A 6645-nucleotide genomic window follows, 5' to 3' on the forward strand; every position below is an offset into this window, starting at 1 on the left:
GATGCGGGCGAAGACTTACGGAGTCGCCATCTGTCAGAAGCGCCTTCCTTGCGTAGTACAAGGGATCACGCAGCGTTCCTCATGGGTTTGACTTAGGGCGCTCAATAAAAACACCACGTGGCAGCCCTCCTCGACATTTCTGTACGTAGTCTCAAAACGAGGGAAGTTTTTTACTGTCGAAATAATAATCCTGGGCAAACTGAACGCACAGAATCGTTTACAGACACTCTTTACCGAATACGCACAGTGAACACCACGGCGCGCGGTCGCCGCGAAGGAGTCTCCCGAACCGGCTTCTTGCGTGAAAGTTAGGCAAACGCTGAGAACGAACTATGTGACATATGTTCTTATAGGGGGCTGTCTGTATAACCAAATGGGGCATAACAGAATGAAGTCTCAATGCAGCAATCGCACGGATTCGCAGCGACCGACTGCGCGTCTGCATGCAGGTCCGTGCACAATGCCTCGCTTTCGCTGCGAGTGCGTTTTCGCATCGTGCCGTGAGCTTTAGGCCGCAGAATATGAGCATTTGACAGTACACAAGCAACCATCGTTTCGTGGATGCTATGCGAGCTGTTCAAAAATAATTTCTTTATAGACTTCGACGCTTGCGGTGACAGTGATGTGCCGCCACGACGATACAATCTTTCTTTTTCTCTAAATTCTTCGACGTTTCAATATTATTTCTCAAGTTGCGCCACACTGTATGTTCATCGGTATTCTCAGCGTGCGATTTCCCGCTGCTTCTTTTTCGTAATCCAGTGTGTTAATTGATAACGCAAACATGACCATATGCCATGGCTTTCTTCAATGTGCCTCCTACCGCTCCCTTTCCATTCCAGTGAACTTGCCAGTATCTAGAATCAACAAGTTCATAGTCCAAATGAAGCGTCATGACATTAGCCGGGCAGGGGGCGCGGGCTATAGCGTCTCAGTGCGCGTTTTCTGCTTCCTCGCGTTTGTGCTTGCTGCTTATCCGAGTTGTAGCCGATGGCTGTTTGCCGGTTCTAAGTTTCGCGAGCCAAGCTTCACGCAGCTTCTTGTCCTGCGGCTGCGTGCGAATAAGGCTGACACCGGGCTCCATTGGATACGTCCGGAACTGCGGCACCGAGCAGTAGACTACCATGCTGCACGCCTCCAAAGGCAGCCACTACCTATTATAATGCTTTCAAATGGGGGGAAAAGGTGGGAAGCCTCACCACTTAATCAGAACCGCCGCGCAGGTAGGACATTAAAACTTCCGTTTTCAGCTCGCTTCGGCGCTTCCGAAGCAGCCGACGCCGTCGCTGTGTCCACGTGATCCCTCATGCCACGTCACGCCGACGGTGGCGCTAGCTTTCCCAGTGGTGGAGCTCGCCCCCATACCGCCCGTGTTCCCGCCCTTCCCTACTTCGTCTCCGCTAACCGTCGTTATCTATTCGCGACTTTTTTGTTGTGCGAGTCCGCGCACGCAACTCAGCGCGCACGGCGTTGCATTGCGGCCTGCGTCATCTTCAGCGTGAGACATGTCGCATGTGAGATGTTTGGTGGAGGTGCCTCACATCCAAGTGAAGCGACCGTACACGTTGAGCGACGGCTCTTATGAGGACCTCAGAGGAGCTATCGCGGTGTGCCCCGTCCTCGGCAGCGTTGTCGCGTTGTCAACATGGAAATTTCAGGTACGTGTAAATGATTTTCTCCCTTCTATTGATCTTCGGAGTACGACGTGCAATATTTCATGTGAAAGATGCAGTGCCTGTCATCATGATGTGGATTTCCAGCGGCAAACGAGAACTGCGGCGCTTAGCACTCACTACCGCTGCTAAATGAGCGTGGAGGTTGTTTTAAGTTGCCGTAACATATTACTGCCAGCTTAACCGGCAGCTCATGAAAAGCTAGCCCATTGACTTTTACAGTGATGGGCGAGTAAATCGAAGCTGTAATAGTTCCGAAATCAGACAGTCGTTTCGCGCTCTATGTTTGGTCGTGTTCGTGCGTTATGAAGGCTAGAAAAACTAAGTAGTTTGATGGTGGTTAGTTCCAATTTCAGGTGGTGTAACCTTGTGCCTGGATATATTCGTTATCCGTGCCGCGAGTGCCACCTTCATGCTTCTGTTGCATAAGAGCGGTAGCTGCTACATGCTGACTGGACGAGAACACAATGAAAGCATTTTTCTCACTCTCATAGCTGTACAACGTGACGCAACAAGATTTCTAGCTTTTTATATAGAGATTAAAGAGAAGTATTCAGTGTGGGGCTAGTATAAAACTCAAATTCTGTCTTAACATAGCTTGCCAGCCGTGGAGAGAAGTGAACCCAAACATTCTTATTTGAATTGTTCGCCCAAACCGCGCCGCCGCTGACAGATGCGTCACCGCACTGTTAACAGATGTTTCGCTACGTGAGCCGTTTTAGGTGCATTTTTTTTTTTCGGTTTAGTATCCTCTTAACCATTTGAAGGACGATTTTTTTTTTTTTTTTGCCATATGCGACCACCCAGGATCGATTTATTTTATTGCAGATTCCAATTCTTCTGAGGGACCTATGTCGAAAAAAATTTACCTTAATTTTTCTAGGGTGACCGTAAAGTGAGAAAAAAATATTTTTCTTCGGTATATATGTACTGTTTATTCATTAATAACAACAATAAAAAAAGGAAATAAACTTATTAGAATTTAAAACTTGATGCATTGTTATACACGTAAGGCTTTGAAAATGCGCACACGAGAATATTTTGCAAGCGTCAAATGTTCCTGCTCATTTACAATATTTACGTCCATAGCGTAATCGAACTGCGTAGGTGAGCGCACTCAAGAAAACTGTGGTTGTGTGCCCGTCAAAAAGCAAAACATGAGACAAACTTCCGCTGATCTTCATCTTATCGCCAACCAGAGGCAATTAGCTTTTGCGAGCCTCAAAAAAAAAAAAAAAAGTAAAAAAAAGAAAAAAAAAAGAAACTCGTGCACGGCGGCATCCTTCCTATGCACACCCCTGTGAGCACTAAACGAGCGAGAAACAGGCGGTCGCCCATCAGTTTTGCGAGCGCAAGAAGCCGATAACGCCTGCGCGAGCGCCATTGCGCGAGCGGTAGTATATAGACGCGCCGGGGCAAACTAGCTCTAAAAGAAACCCTGAGACGAAAACCGAGACAGTGAGGTGCGAGAAAAAAATTCCCTGTATTCCCATAGTGGCAGAGCATGCCAGAAAAGAAAAAGTTAGGAAGTTTGCGCGCGTTTTAAACGTACAGACGGTGCCGTAAATATACGTCATTGACCCTCAAAGGGTTAATTTATGCCTACACTCGTTCATCCTATCTCTAAACTATTACTAACCCCAAGTACCAGGTGATATGTCACATGAAGCAAACGCGGGAAATTCAAAGTGGCGTGTCTGCAAGTTCATGTCATCTTTAGGTTTTTTGCATACTAAGCCACCTCCCACAGTAACGCTGATTTATTTGCATTCGAGCGGTACTTGATCAATCTAATGGGACAACTATAATCGCTCTTTAATGTTCTCCCTTTATTGTGTATTCTGCTTGGCTGCCAGAAAACGCTAGAATTGTTTTCGATATCCAAGTGATGGAATATTTCACTGATGGCCTTATGTGACAAACACACAAAATAAGATCGATGAAAGTGATAGCAAAATTATGCAATGTTTCTTTTATAGATTTTGGACACGACCTTTGACGAGTATGTAGATCTTGGGCCTGGTGACACCATACCTGACATGGCCAAAATAAAAGTGCAGCCTGCCATGTCGGCTCACCCAAATGAACAGTCAACATCACAGGCTCAGCAGGTAGTGGGAAATTTCACTTTGGAACAGAATACTGACAACTGCCTTTTACTTCTTTTGAACTAAATGACATATTTACAAGAACAATCCTTTCTCTTTGTGCAGCCTAATCAATATTTTTTGCTTGTTATAGGGATCTGCAGAGAGCAGTGCTCTTGCACAAGACTTACCTTCAGCCATGGATTTTCTTGAACTGTAAGGGGTTTTTACTGAAGTATTCATTTTCTGTGTAGTACAGCAGCCCTCAATTTCTGCTACTTGATTTGACATTCACTGCATATTGCAGAATGCCATCTTTGTGCCAGTTGTTATAATAGTGCAACTAATCTGTCACTGAATGTACCAATTGCAAGCATAGACAATAATAGGGTACTGACACATCAACTTTGTATCTCGCTTTTTGATCTATCAGTGATTGACCTAATAACTACTGTGTTGTAGTTGAAGTCCTTGCATATGCAAAAAATCGGCGAGCATTTTTTTTCATTGGTTGGCATACTCACTCACTCACCCACTGACTCATGCTTTCCTTACATTAATTTCACAGGCATGCAGTAAAGCTTTAGTGAGTGAGAAAGGTATGAGTAGACATAGATATTAATGGGAGTGAGTGCCGGTGAGTTTGTGTGGACATATTAGTTAGAACTGGAGTGAGTGCCTGTTAAGTGAATATGAACAAAAGTCAGCGACAGTGTTTTTGCGTGGAGTTCAGTGACTATCAGTGAGTGCGACTGGAAGTGATTATGTATGTGAGTGAGTGCCATTGAGTGGGTACAGATATGATTATCGCCGTGAGTGGGTACCTGTAAGTAAATAATGGAACTGACTGTGAGCACGAGTGCATGCTGGTGAGTGTGGGTGGGTGTAAGTAGGAATGTGAGTGAGTTCACAGCATGCGAAAATAACGGTTAGCAGCTATGAGTGAGTATTGGCTTATGCTGCCAACATAAGCCTTATTTAAGGTGACCATTTCCAAATGCATACAAAATGGAGCATTGCTCCATTGTTGTGTTGTGTGTTTGCAAAGCATCCCTGCATGTCATTAAAATATGTGGTGATCAAGAACTGCTAATATGATCAGCCTGGTCCTGGGTGGTTGCAAGCCACATAACTGCCTTGATGAGAGCTGGATGCATGGGGCATAAGCCATTATTCCCTCATTCACTCGACACTTTCCACCCTGGGTGAGCTTGGTCCTAAATAGCTGGTATTTCTAACTTCCCTCTCTTTCCCTCTTTTTTCCCTCCTTAGTCCCCTGTTTGTACCATCACAAGGTGCAGCGCTCTTCCTTTTTCTCACCTTCTCTCCCATATTCCATTGTCTAAAGCTTATGGCAAGTCCATCACAATGGAGCTTTAACTACTGTTTTGACCCTTGCATCAGTGATACTACATGACCCAATCTCCATATTTTTGTAAGTTGTGAAGAAACCGGGCACCAAGAAACTTGTTGGCTCTGTTTGAATTCACGTTAAAGCATGTTATAGTTTGTGATTTGTCATGTCTGAGGAAATGAGATGCACTTCAGGTGTCATCTGCTAACAAAGCAAAAAAGAGTAAGACAGATTTTTTGTCATTTTTCTTTTAAACCGTGACTAAGGCTATTTTTAGGGGCAAACATTCTACGAAGTTCTGGTGAAACACTGGCATTTAACTTATTTTCCCAGTCTTCCTTATGCATTACAGGACAGAACTAAATGGGAGACTTATGTCAATGTTAGTGCGAGGAAGTGTTGCTGTTGTGATGGTGTGTTAGAACAGAAAATGTGGTAGGTCTGAAAGCAAAATTACCGCATGCATTAGATAGTTGAGATTGTAATTTTCGAAACAGTGAGGCAGTCTTAAAATTCTCGAGAACATCTCTTCGGCTCAACTGATTTCACTTGTGCTGTTACTACATGTTCAGTAGAATAATGAAAAGCTGATCTGTACAATTAAAAATGTAATCACTGATCAGTCAAAGCATTCTGTTTACCTAGAATACAAGGACAGGTGCAGCCACTAAAAGCCACTACGAGGAACAGATTAATAAGGTAGCTAACCCCTAATTGAACCACAATAAGTAGGCAGACTAAAGAAAAATCTTTTTGTGGTAGCATAATAGGACATAAGTGCAAAACTTATGCTAAAAACAAAAATAAAATTGCCCTACATGACATAAAATGTAAAAAAAAATACTTGTTTCTATCAGCAACACAGTTTTAACAGTTGCTCAGATTTAATTGGAAGCAACATAGTATGTGCTAAGGAAACCATTGTCTTTCATATTTGGTTGTTATTGCCTTGAACTGAACTTTTGTTTTGCATGGGCTGTTTATTTTCCACTGAACACTATAAAATATTGTCTATATTTCATATGAAAAAGGGTTGTCTATACTTCTATTTTCGCTGCCAGCTAGATGTTTTGCTTTGGTAAGCTATGTCATAACTTGGTTCAAATGAAAGTGGCTTGGTAATCACTTTTTAGGCCCTTGGGCTCGGACGATCATGGATCGTCATTTGTGCTCCCAAGTTTCGGCGCTCTGCATAATACAATCAGCAGTGGGGAACCCCTCACTTCGTCTGCACACAGAAAGGTGGTGGACATCCTGTTCGGCAAAATGCTGAAATTCACTGCGTAAGACAATGCTCTCAATTTCCTGTCCTGTAAATTTCACACCAACATTTTTAATAGCATTTTATCTGTATATCAGAACCATACAGGTTCTTTTACTGCATAGTACATAATTATTTCCTGCATACACTTGAAGGATGTAATGTCTTCATACTGAGATGTAATTTATGAAATCTTTAACTTGGAGTGTATTATTTTTAAATTGTTTCTACTTAAAAATGAAAACATTGTGCATAAGAAATGCTGTATCA

The 6645-nt window shown here is 43.3% G+C and overlaps 1 long non-coding RNA gene across 1 annotated transcript; it reads left to right on the forward strand.

Annotated features, from left to right (window-relative positions):
• The first annotated feature begins 1997 nt into the window (after window positions 1-1997).
• On the forward strand, window positions 1998-6391 carry LOC129381298 (uncharacterized). Its single transcript, XR_008609495.2, has 3 exons — window positions 1998-3784; window positions 3915-3976; window positions 6248-6391. It is a non-coding gene; the product is annotated as an uncharacterized lncRNA (long non-coding RNA).
• The last annotated feature ends 254 nt before the right edge of the window (window positions 6392-6645 follow it).

This window comes from Dermacentor andersoni, unplaced genomic scaffold (genome assembly GCF_023375885.2).
Source record: "Dermacentor andersoni unplaced genomic scaffold, qqDerAnde1_hic_scaffold ctg00000042.1, whole genome shotgun sequence".
In the NCBI taxonomy this organism is placed as follows: Eukaryota; Metazoa; Arthropoda; class Arachnida; order Ixodida; family Ixodidae; genus Dermacentor; species Dermacentor andersoni.